The sequence below is a fragment of the Berghia stephanieae genome, chromosome 4 (genome assembly GCF_034508935.2).
Source record: "Berghia stephanieae isolate SIO BIC M18660-M18661 chromosome 4, UCSD_Bste_1.3, whole genome shotgun sequence".
Lineage (NCBI taxonomy): Eukaryota > Metazoa > Mollusca > Gastropoda > Nudibranchia > Aeolidiidae > Berghia > Berghia stephanieae.
In genome coordinates, this window is record NC_088363.1 from 80,642,538 (window position 1) to 80,655,188 (window position 12,651).

The 12,651-nt window shown below is 33.9% G+C and overlaps 1 protein-coding gene across 50 annotated transcripts in view; it reads left to right on the forward strand.

Annotated features, from left to right (window-relative positions):
* The window catches only part of LOC144971354 (uncharacterized), a 187,357-nt gene that overhangs the window by 128,601 nt on the left and 46,105 nt on the right, over positions 1-12,651 (forward strand). The window lies entirely within an intron of this gene.

Consider the following 12,651-nt stretch of genomic DNA (forward strand, 5'->3'; position numbering starts at 1 on the left):
TTTGACTTCAACAGCAGAAATAAATAGATATTTTTGATTCAAAACAAAGCATCTATTCAGGGTTTTGAAGGCATATTATTTAATACTGTTAAGGGTAAGATATTAATTTGTAAAGTTAATAATAGTAACTTCTGTATCTTCTTCCCTCTGAAAACTACGAATTTTTAGAACATTTCATGTTGGCAGATCTGGGTTGGGCGGTCTGAGAGGTGAATGACTTCAACTGCAGAATAATTTAATTTATAGCATATCAATAAAACCAAAGAGGAGAAATTTAGTCGATAAAAAAAAACACACAAAAAAAAAAATTTAAAAAAATCGATCTTGTTCTTTAAGGGTTAACACGGACCGAAGAGCCGATCGCTGATCGTGTGTACTTTTTAAATTTCAATTAGAGAACGTGTCGTGCCATGCATGCCATTTGCTCATCGATCAGGTGCGTACCTGCCCTGTAGAGTACTCACGTACACGGATTAGCACATTAGCACCACCATCGTATAAGGCTATAATCACCACCACCCCCCCCCCCTTTCCCCCCTCTCCTTCCCTCCCTTATTAACTCACTCAACCCTAACATGACTATATCCGTAGTAAACCCGGGGTTACGTTTTACGCCATGCCTAGTTATTACATTTTTCTGAGACAACTTATAGGCGTAGATAGAATCAAAGCTAATATTTTTTAGTTTTTGCACGTTATTGGCAGTTGAATAAAACTATCTATGTACATGCTCATTTTTAATACATTTTTTTTTTTCCAATTTTGAAAAGTAGGTTAACCTACCTCCGTCTCCCTCACTCCCCTCCCCCTCCCCCTCCCCTCTTTCTCTTCCTAGACCTCGTAACGCGCGTGAGAGTTTTTTTTTAAATATTTTTTTTTAGGGCGGATGCCTTGCAATGCAATGCAATGGATAATCGGATGCCCTTATGGTGCTAGAGGCAATGCAATGCATTGCAAAGCATAGCAAAGCAAAGCAAGGCGAGGCAGGGAATACACACACGGTTGGTTCATTGTCATTTGAGTCCCGTGGATGTTGGAGATAGAACGAAGATGACATCATTCAGGTCTTTGTTATTTTTAATTTTTATTTTGCCATCCATGTTTGTGAGGAATTCTCACTAAACTGTATTAACCTGACTATAAACGTGTAAGCTTTCACACAGTTTTGTGTGTTGGACCATTATACTTCCGGATGGCAATGTTTATGAGTTTGTTATCCAAGCGCACACTCACTATATATATATATATATATATATATATATATATATATATATATATATATATAATATATATATATATATATATATTGTATAATAATTCATATATATATATAATATATATATATATATATATATTAATTATAATGCGCTTGGCTAAGAAGCTCACACCATTGCCATTCGGAAGTATAATGGTCCAACACACAAAAATATGTGTAACCTTGAAGGTTTGTAGTCTGGTTAATACAGTTTAGTGAAAATTACTCATAGACGTGGGTGGTAAAAAACAATAACGAAGACCTGAGTGACGTCAGCTTCATACTGTCTATAAAAACATGGGGAGACAAGAACATTCCTAGCTCATACCGTGTTCTAATCGAGTATACAAACTATGGTCCACTTTTCTCACCGATGTTGCCTGCCGTACTCTTAACATTATTTTAAAAAAAACAAAAAACAAAAAAAAACAAAACAAAAAAAAAAACAAACAAAAAAATACCAAAAAAAAAATAAAAAAAATACGCATTTTAACATTTAATTTTGGCTAGAAAATTTGATCTTCAAAATAACGATTGCTTAAGATAAGACGTTATCCTGCCCCCCCCCCCCCCCACCCCCCTCCCCAATACAAATACAAACAAAAAACAATAAACGAAAACAAACAAAAAGAAAGACAACATAATAAAAAAATATAATAATAAATAAAATCTCAAGCCTGGGATTTCAGCCATATGTGATTTTAGATGTGTGAGAAACCTACAAATAACTCAGAGGCTCTCACGCGTAAAAGGACCGACATAAATGTCCGTGTGTGAAGTCGAGATTTTTTTCTATTTCCGAGTCCTCTTGTCTAGCCCGCAGTGAGTGAGTAGATAGGTATATTAGATATGGCAATTGCTATTAATGTCCGTTTCACGCTAAAGAATAGAGGATTGAATGAACTTCTCAATGGGGCTGATGGCCGTGAAGGACTACTTCATATATACCTTGAAATAATTATAATAATTATTAATAATAATAATGATAATATTGATAATGATGATGATGATGATGATGATGATGATGATGATGATGATAAACTAATAATAATAATAATAATAATAATAATAATAATAATAATAATAATAATAATAATAATAATAATAATAATAATAATAATAATAATAATAATAATAATAATAATTTAAATACGGGTTTTTCCAGAGTTCAGCAGTTCTGTCGAAAATTCATTTATCTTCTTTCGTATCATAGATTATAAGGTTATAAGATGAGCCACTCGACAATCCTTTCTTTCGTATTTATTCGGTTCTATTGACCTATTTTTGTATTATTGGTTGTTAACGATCAACATTGAAATCTCCCGCGTAGCCTACATGCTGCACTCTGGTGGTTTTTGCTGTGGCCGATTTCCATGTTCTTCTTCTTCTCCTTTATTGGTTCTATCTATGAGTCGCTTGTTGCTTGTTGTTTGGTGCTTGTCTAGTCTCATCTCTGAAGGCTGCTACTCGACAGTTACAGTTCTGTCTTCGGTGTTCAGTTACATTGATTCATTCTTTCCTTGGCTGTCAACCATCCTAGTGGTTGTCTAGCCTCGTCTCTGAAGGCTGCTACTCGACAGTTACAGTTCTCTTTGGTGTTCAGTTAGTTGCATTTGTTCATTATTTCCTTGCCTTTCAACCATCCTAGTGGTGGTGTCTTTGCTTGCATCCGACATGTTTGAGGTGTCTGTTCAGTCATGTTTCCATCACGTGATAATTGACTAATCAATTAGTTTATCCACCCCTCCATCCATCCATCAATCAATCAATGTATCTATCTATCTATCTATCTATCTATCTATCTATCTATCTATCTATCTATCTATCTATCTATCTATCTATCTATCTATCTATCTATATATCTATCTACCTATATATTTGTCTGCATTTCTATCCATATACAGATCTGTTTGTCTGTCTGTCTTATGTATATCTATCTACCTACCTAAATATCTACCTATATACCTACCTGTATATTTGTCTGCATATCTATCCATATATCGATCTGTCTGACTGTCTATCTGTCTGTCTATCTCTTATCTATCAATCTATTTTATCCACCAACCTCATGATTTTCTTCCTCATGTTCTTGTCTATATATTTGTACAGCAGGCTTCTTTCTTCTCATTGCTGATTTTTTATAAAAATGAATTCTCTCTCTCTCTCTCTCTCTCTCTCTCTCTCTCTCTCTCTCTCTCTCTCTCTCTTCATTGTTCTATGTGTAATGATGTCTTCATATTTACGATTTTATGCCAAATTCTTATTTATTCATGAAATATCCAATTTGCTGTTTTATTTTGATTATTTTTGCCATTTTTTAAAAACCTACACGCTTGATTGCTAAATGCTTCCCAAAACCATCATGATTATCTCCCTTCCCTCCATTTTATGATCCCATTCTCTCTCTCTCTTTCTCTCTCTCTCTCTCTCTCTCTCTCTCTCTCTCTCTCTCTCTCTCTCTCTCTCTCTCTCTCTCTCTCTCTCTCTCTCTGATTCTATCCCCTGCCCCACCCATACACTCTCTCTCTATTTCTCTATTTCTATATTTCTCTCTTTCTCATCATATCGAATTGTCAAAAGATTTCTCAAGAGGCCACACTGCATTTTGTTGTTACTACTTTTCTTAATATTATCATCACTATTATCATTATCATGATGATTATTATTATTATTACTATAATACAATGCTGGATTACGGGATATTATTTCTATTTGTCTGCCCTTCTCATTTGATATGGGTTTTGTTTTGTTTTGTTTTGTCTTATTTTAACTTTTCCGCTTTTTTGCCACATTTTCCCTTTTTACACCGCCGCTTATCATAATCTTAATTATTATTATCATTACTTGTATTATTAAACCTTTCTTAAAACTAATGATTATTGCTTTTGGTCGAAAATGGTTGAAATAAATGATGAAATAATAATTGTTTTAACGTTGTTGTTATTGTTGTTGTTGTTTTTGTTGTTGTTAAAACCGCACGCATGCGATTTTAGCAATAAAATTGTTTTCGTTTGTGTATTTATTTATTTATTTATTTATAATTACTGGACGTTACACAGAATGAAATTAAATGTGTAGTTATGGTAACTGATTGTCCAATAAATGACACGTGTGTGTAAGACAGTTACACGCCATTTACACACAGATGAGATTTACAGAGCAATATTTATGTATTATTAAATTTAAAAAAATAATAATTAGACAAAGACCTTCTAAGGTTAGCAAATAATCATCAATTTTTAAAAAATAATGAATTATTGATGAGACTATGCAATAGATTTATATTGTGAGATGCACGTTGCGCATTATTTTCTCCATTGACCGCACGCTGCCCTTTGGTGTAACAACACATCGTGGATGTATGATCGCCGCCATTATAAGACCAGAAAGAAGCAATTTATTCCACTGAAACAACTTTGACACAGTAATCTCAGTTAGCTTAATGGGGAATTTGTGATCTTCGTAGTTTGTGCACGCAAAAAAGACGTCCGTTGACCAACGTTTATGATGTGTTATAAATCTATGTGCCCTAAGCACTGGCTCATCCCCTTCTCATTGTTTATTTTGTCAATATTATTTCAGGATTATACATAGAGATCTTTGAAATAATCTGTGACCAGGCTAAGAAAAAAAAAGATACATTTTATACGCACTGATCGTAGTTTCCCTATTGAACGCGGTCTTTTGCGTCAAAATGCACCATCCCACTAAACGCGCGGGCACAACAAGAAGCAATCATTTATAACCGCACTGACACAATTTTAGCACCACAACTATTTTTAGTTAAAAGGAGTTTATTATGATCTCCAGTTCTGTACGCAAAAAGATGCTCGTTGACCATCTTCTTGTTTGTATAAATCTGTGACATATACTATAGATTTAATCACTTTAAAGGATGACCTTTACGGGGTGATGTAGATTTATTTGTATTGCATGTGTAATTTGTGTGTGTGTGTGTGTGTGTGTGTGTGTGTTTTATTTTTTGTTTGTCTGTGTGTGTGTGTGTGTCTGTGTGCGTATGTGTAGGAGGGGGGAGGTCGATAGCTTGAGTACGGATTTCCATATCGATAACGGAATAGATCGGAAGTTTTCTCTCTCCCCCCTCACCCCCTCTTTCCCTTGCAAAACACACGGCAGAAATTACTTGGCATAAAGTACTTTCCCCCAGACTAGTCAGTGTCCATTAAAAAAGAGGAGGCAAATGAATGTGTTCGTCATATAATGTTACTAATTTTTTTTTTTTTAAGGGATTGTGTTTGATGTTATTTGACCAAAGGCGAGAAAATATAAAGTAAATAATATTATGTTTATTATTGATTATTTATTGTTTACGCCAGTCAGAACGTGTGTCACTATGACTGACCCGTAATCCAATAGCCATCAACACATCGACGACGATAAGAACTTTAACCCCCCCCCCCCTCACTACACCCCACCACACCCCCACCCGCATCGCCCATTCATTTTTGTTATGTTCGAATTTTTTTTTTTTTTTTTTACTTTTTTTTTTTTGGTTATTTGTTATGAATAGTCAAGCTGTTTTCATAAAATGTATGCTTAAATGTTATAGTATGATTAATTATAGTTTTTTTTTCTTTATGGAGACAACATCGCCATTGTTTTACTTGTTCAAAAAAATCGTTTCTAGTTTGTATCAAATTTGGAACTATTTAATTAGGGGATTTATTGTTCTTTTATTGTATTAAATTTGGGGATCTCTGGGTATTTATTGTTGTTCCGTTAATGAATTAAAGTTGGGGATTTCTGGGCATTTATTGTTGTTCCGTTACTGAATTAAATTGGGGATTTCTGGGTATTTATTGCTGTTCCGTTAGTGAATTAAAGTTGGGGATTTCTGGGTATTTATTGTTGTTCCGTTAGTGAATTAAAGTTGGGGATTTCTGGGTATTTATTGTTGTTCCGTTACTGAATTAAATTGGGGATTTCTGGGTATTTATTGCTGTTCCTTTATTGTATTAAATTAGAGATTTCTGGACATTCATTGCTGTTCCGTTATTGTATTAAATTAGGGATTTCTGGGTATTTATTGTTGCTCCTTACATGAGTTAGATTTTGTGCTTTATGGGTATTTATTGTTGTTCCGTCAGTGAAGTGAATTTGGGGATTTCTGGGAATTTATTGTTATTCCGTTGTTTCAAATTTGGGGCTTTCTGGGTATTTATTATTTTTCCGTTTTTTTTTTTTTTTTGGCACTGCTTACTTGCACATTCATCTACTCTTCTACATGAAATCTTGTTCAAAACCCATCAGTTTAGAAGAATATAATATTATGGGGAAAACGTTATCCTGTTGGAGCAGGCTCGATCTCCCAACGACATTCACCATTGGCTTTGAACAGTAATCTGGCCAAGCAGACAGCGTGTTGCCGCTGGAACTGGGGAAGGTAGGTAGGCATTGCCACGGACGGAGAGGAAGGAGAAGAAAAAAAAAAAAAGGTGTTTTAAAAGTATAAGATGTCGAATGTATTACGGAGCGCAACTGCGAATCTACTCGAATCGTTTGATTTGTTTGTTTGTTTTTTGTTTTTATTTATTTATTTTACCTTACGACTGCTGACGCGTGCGTTTATGATTTTCCGTATGTACCGTGCATCACTCCTCACTTCATCATGTCTATTGCCATAGTCCTCCGATCATCCAACTTTATCTATGGTCTGTCTAATCCCTCTATCATCTACTGTCTATCTATTACCCTCCTATCCATCAACGATCTATCTGTCTATCTATCTATCATCTATCTATCACATCTATCTATCTATCTATCTATCTATCTATCTATCTATCTATCTATCTATCTATCTATCTATCTCTATCTATCTATCTATCTATCTATCTATCATCTATCTATCTATCTGTCATCTATCATCTATCTTATCTATCTATCTATCTATCTATCTATCTATCTATCTATCTATCTATCTATCTATCTATCTATCTATCTATCTATCTATCTATCTATCTATCTATCTATCTATCCATATCCACCAATCTGTCTACCTCTCTAACTAGTTATCCATTCTTCCCGCCACCCATCCACCTACATATCCATCTATTCAATTAGTCCATCTCATCCTCATATCAATCTATCGATCACGTCTGTATATAGTATCCAATCACCTAGAAATACACACAATGCCCGCCCGCTCAGCTACGGTGCCTATACGACTATTTTACTTCCTACAACATTACATCATCATCACGTACATCATCACGTTATACGATTCTTTCATCTCTTAGTATTTATTAAACGACTTATTTTTATCGTGCCAAATAACACGACGAGCTTGCGAGTATGTTGTTATTGCAGGATAAAAATATAACGAGTTTCATAAATGCGCAGGAAAAAATGAAAGAAAACGTTAATCTCACCCCCCCCCCCTCATAAAAAAAAGTAAGATTTCTAGATATTTCATGACTAAATCTAATGTATTACGACAATATGACAATTTGACAACAAGCAACAAAAAATTATAATAAAAGAAAGAAAGAAAGAAAATGTTTGGATTTGTATTCATGCGCACCAAATGGTTATTTTTCATTGCCAATCAGCTGTCTTTTATAGCATTCTTACCACTCTTGCTTTTTGGAGTTCCGGAAGTGTTCCCAACAGCGGGTGGTTGGATGGGAGCACACCCTTGAATCATATACCTATGATGTTTGCATGGGTGTACGATCCGATAGTGATGTCGTTTCTTCTTCTCTTTACTAGCCTATCCTGCTTCTTTGGTTTGTGATTGTATTTTTGACAGGGGATATTTTTTTTTTCCTGTAAATCTTCTGCCTGTTTATTCTTGGTTATTTATAATTTAGCTTATGATATCTTTAGGTTATGATTTTGATTTACATTTGTACTATTTTTGTTAGATTGCTTGTTTTTTTGTTTCAGCGGTCTCTCATATAACCTCAATTGTGTTGGAAGAGACCTAAAGCAACAAACAAACAAAACAAACAACCAACCGCCGCACGAACTTGCGAGTGCGCGCTGGGAACAATGTTCGAATTCCCGAAAACGAAAGTGTGTAATGAATCTTTTATTCTACCCCTCAATCGATTCCGATTTTGTCATCTCTGAGTAAAAGACATTTTCAAAAATATTTAATTATGTCTTTTTTCAAATATCTAATTTTAGTGAAATTTAACGTTTGATAATCTGACGTCACAAATTATTATTGTAAACTTGATATCATTGCGCGTTACTATTTAGGGAGAGCAGGGGTAGTTTAATGCACCTTATTCTAAACAAATAAAATGTCCGAAAATATTCTGCAATCTTTGAATATTTTTTAATTCAACGATGTCAAAGCGTTAATCCACGCTATGTATTTACTAAGAAATGATAGGGTTTTCCAATGGGAGGTGTGGTATAAAGAGGTCTCTTTATGCTCAAGTTCTTATCATCTCATGAGAGAGAGAGGGAGAGGAGAGAAGAGAAGAGAGAGAGAGAGAGAGAGAGAGAGAGAGAGAGAGAGAGAGAGAGAGAAATCTATTGTGACTCTGGGGATACATGTATGTTTGTGATTTATTGTGTGTGTGTATGTATGTATGTGTGTGTGTGTGTGTGTGTGTGTGTGTGTGTGTGTTGTGCTATATATTATGTGTACTTGAAATTCAAACAATATTTCCTCGTCAGTCTGTGTCAACGTTAAAGTGCAAAGCATTCGAGGTTGGTTCAAGACGTACGTGCATAAGTACATCTATGAAAAGAAAAAAAACCCCAAAAACATTTAAAAAAAAAAAAAGAACCCAAACAAAATAATATATTTAAAAAAACCAAAACAAAGAAAAAATCCCAAGACCTTTTTGTTATACATTTTTGCAAGAGGCGTCTAGACACGTTCAAAATAATATTGAATATGACACTTATTTATGTATTAGATATTTAATTCTAAATTAATTGACATTGAATACTAATTACATAGTTGATAAATAGTGTAAATTTATGCATGAAAGTTACACAGAGCATTTCATGGTTTTTAGAACCTATTAGCTCTTAAACGATGACAACATCCTTTCGACACATACGGAAATAAGAATGAATGCTGGAATTTAAAAAGTAGGAAAGAAACACTCATAACATGAAGGTAAACTAACAATAACTTTTGAAACAAGAGACGGGGAATAAATAATTATGCAGTATCCGAAACTGAACATGAACTAAAGAAGAAACTTAAACGATAAACGATACGATACGATACGATACGGTACGCTAAATTAACATAATATATCTACGTCGTGAAAATTATGAGGAAGAACATCGATTAATTTTGAAGTAGATACATATTTTACAAAGGGTGAATTATTTCTTTTTCCTGATGATGAATCAATTGATTGATCACGCTCGACGAGTACATAATATATGGAGGTCTGACATCCGAGCTCAATTATGGGCCTAGTTTGTAATGGACTAAATTTTGTGTCTTTTTTTGTTTGTTTTTTTTTTGGTTGAGATTTCCATTACAACAATGAGCCCATAATGAATTGGATTATCAGACCTGCAAATAAATGCACGTCGATCAACGATATAAGAGTCACAATAAATACAATGATACGTGTTTAAATGTATCAATAAATAAATTAATTAATTAATTAAATATAAATACATTAATTAATTAATTAATTAAATATAAATAATAGATGGAATATGAATAGACAAATACATAGATAAATGAATATGTACAAGTACAAATTAATACATAACTAAATAAAAAGATGAACAAATAATTGGTGGCAGCATATACAAAGATATGAATAAATGAATAAATAAATAAATACAGAAATAAGTGAATGAATAATTGAATGAAAAATGAATAGATAGATTAATAGTTAATAACTGGATATGCAAATAAATGATTTTACAGATAAACCGTGAACAGTTGAGTGTCTATATAGCGCAATGTCCACTAAACTTGCGTAAAGGGCTTTATTTCATGAACAAAAAATTAAGTAAAGTGATAAATACGTTTATGAATAAATATACAGATATGTTTGAAACAAACTTTTAAAAAATAGATTATTAAATGATAAAGATTGAATGAATAAATTTCTAAATCAACTGACAAGTAAATGAAATTCTTAAACAAATAACATTTTAATAACTTTTTGTGCGGCTATGTTGTCTAGTGGTATGACACTCGCTTTCGTATCGAAATGTCCTGGGTTCCAGCCTCTTTCGGCGCATAGTTGAGTCCTTGGTAAAGGCTCTTTAGTCACATTCTCTCACCGTACTCAGGTGAAAGATGAGTAACTGGCCGTTAACAGCATTGTCTCTATCCGAAAAAAATTGCAGTATCGCCTAACAGGCGTCATGTCTCGTTCTACATGTTAAGTGTTGCTGTTGGCTAGGGACCTCTTGTAAAGTGCTTTGAGCACGTTTAGTGGGTATTGCTCTCTATAAAAGCTCAATTATTTTTTTTACACTAGAAAAAAAGGCAAAATACTAAAAACAACAATTGAAATGAAATGGAAATCCTAAGGAAAAGGGGTGCCTTGCGTACACTTGTTTACATGTCTGGTAGCAGAATGCAATTCATAATAGGCTTGTTTTTGAGCCTTTTATACTTGAGCTTTTATACAGCGCAATATCCACTCAACGTACTCAAAGCCCTTTACAAGGGGTCCCTGACTAACAGCAACACGTAACATGTAGAACAAGACATGACGTTTGTTAGGCGATATTACAATTTCTTGCCAACAGGAACAAAGCTGTCAACGGCTAGGTACTCATTTTACACCCGAATACGGTGAGCGAATTTAAGTAAAGAGGATTTAACTATGCGTCGAGCGAGGCTCGGACCTATGACCTGCCGATCGGAAAGCGATTGTGTAAACCACTAGACCACATAGCCGTTTTAACAATAGTTGTGGTAGATATTACGTTGCGTTGGTTTGAGATATTTCCAGTTACACAAAGTAAAATATATAACAAATTGAGTTACCAGACCTGATAAGAAGAACACGTTGGGAATGGCCCACGTTGACTCATTATCTCATCTCATCTTACTGTTCTTATAATTTGGTTAATGAGGAAAACTTGATGCGGGATTACGGAATGAATTAATCATCCACGCCCCGGGTTTGGGCTTTTTTTTTTTTGTCATTTTAAATCGATTGGTATAATTTGAAGGACGAGTTTTCTGGCCAATTTTTTAAAAAAACACGCGTCTTTCTGAAATACGATAGTTTACTGGTATAAAAAAAAAAGAAAATTTTTATTTACCAATTTTACTATGTGTATTTTCATCAGCGCTGTTTGCTTCCTTAGTTGTCAATTCAATTACTTTTTCTTTGTTGGTTTGGTTTTGTTTTGATTGTTTTGGTTTGTTTTAAAAAAAAAAAAAGATTTGTGTGTCCATCTCTAGAACTCATCGGTTGTTGAAATCATTGAAAAAAACAAAAAACAAAAACAAACAAACCATACAATGGAAATTACTTTGTATCGGAGAATCAAGCTTGCCGGAGGGCCACATGTGTGTACACTGAGATTTTGTAAGAGCCAATTATAGATTTGTGGGGATTACACTCACCCCTCCCCTCCCCATTTTAACTCCTATATTTTATTGATTGACTTATCTCTCTATCTATGTACCAAGTGGTATAAATAACCTAAATCCGATTACGCAACCGACGTTTCACAGTACCATGAAGGGAGACATTACTCAATCGATTTCATTGGGAATTGGTCGATGTGTAGGTACATGATATATGCAGGTCTGACGTCCGAACGCACTTATGGGGCCTAGTTTGCCATTGTTGTAACGGGCAATATTTAGCGTCATTTTTTTTTAGACATCCATTACAACTGGCGTTTGTTTTTAGTATTGTTTTGTTTTGTATTTTCTTGTTTTTTTTTTTTTTTGTTTTTTTTTTTTTGGTTTGTTTAATTTAAAAAAAATTGTTTAGCTTATTTTATACGTTTGTTTTCGTTTTGTGTTTTTCACTGACCGATCGACAGGAAAGTAGAAATAAATAATGATAGATATTTTTTTTCTCCCCATTGCGCACGGTTTCTAAATGAATGTATTTTATTTTTGCCGTCCCGATCAGCACTGAAATAAAGTTTTTTTAATTCAAACCAATCTATATGACTATCTAGGTCTATAGATCTTTAGCTGTTTAGTTTATAGAAAGTAAAATGAAGCATGTTTTGACAATGATAATGCGCTTATTTTTCTTTATTATGTTTTTTCCCCAATAAAAGTCTTGTTTTACGTAGCTCTTTGTTTTTAACCAGCGAGCTGGTTAGCAATGAATGTGCACTGTGGCTCTCTATTAAATCTTTCTTGTTATTTGTTTTTTTTTTTTGTTCTTACTTTCTGTCTCTTCTCTCGGTTAAATTGAATATCAAATCAAATTAAACGATTTGGCCCCCATAATCTG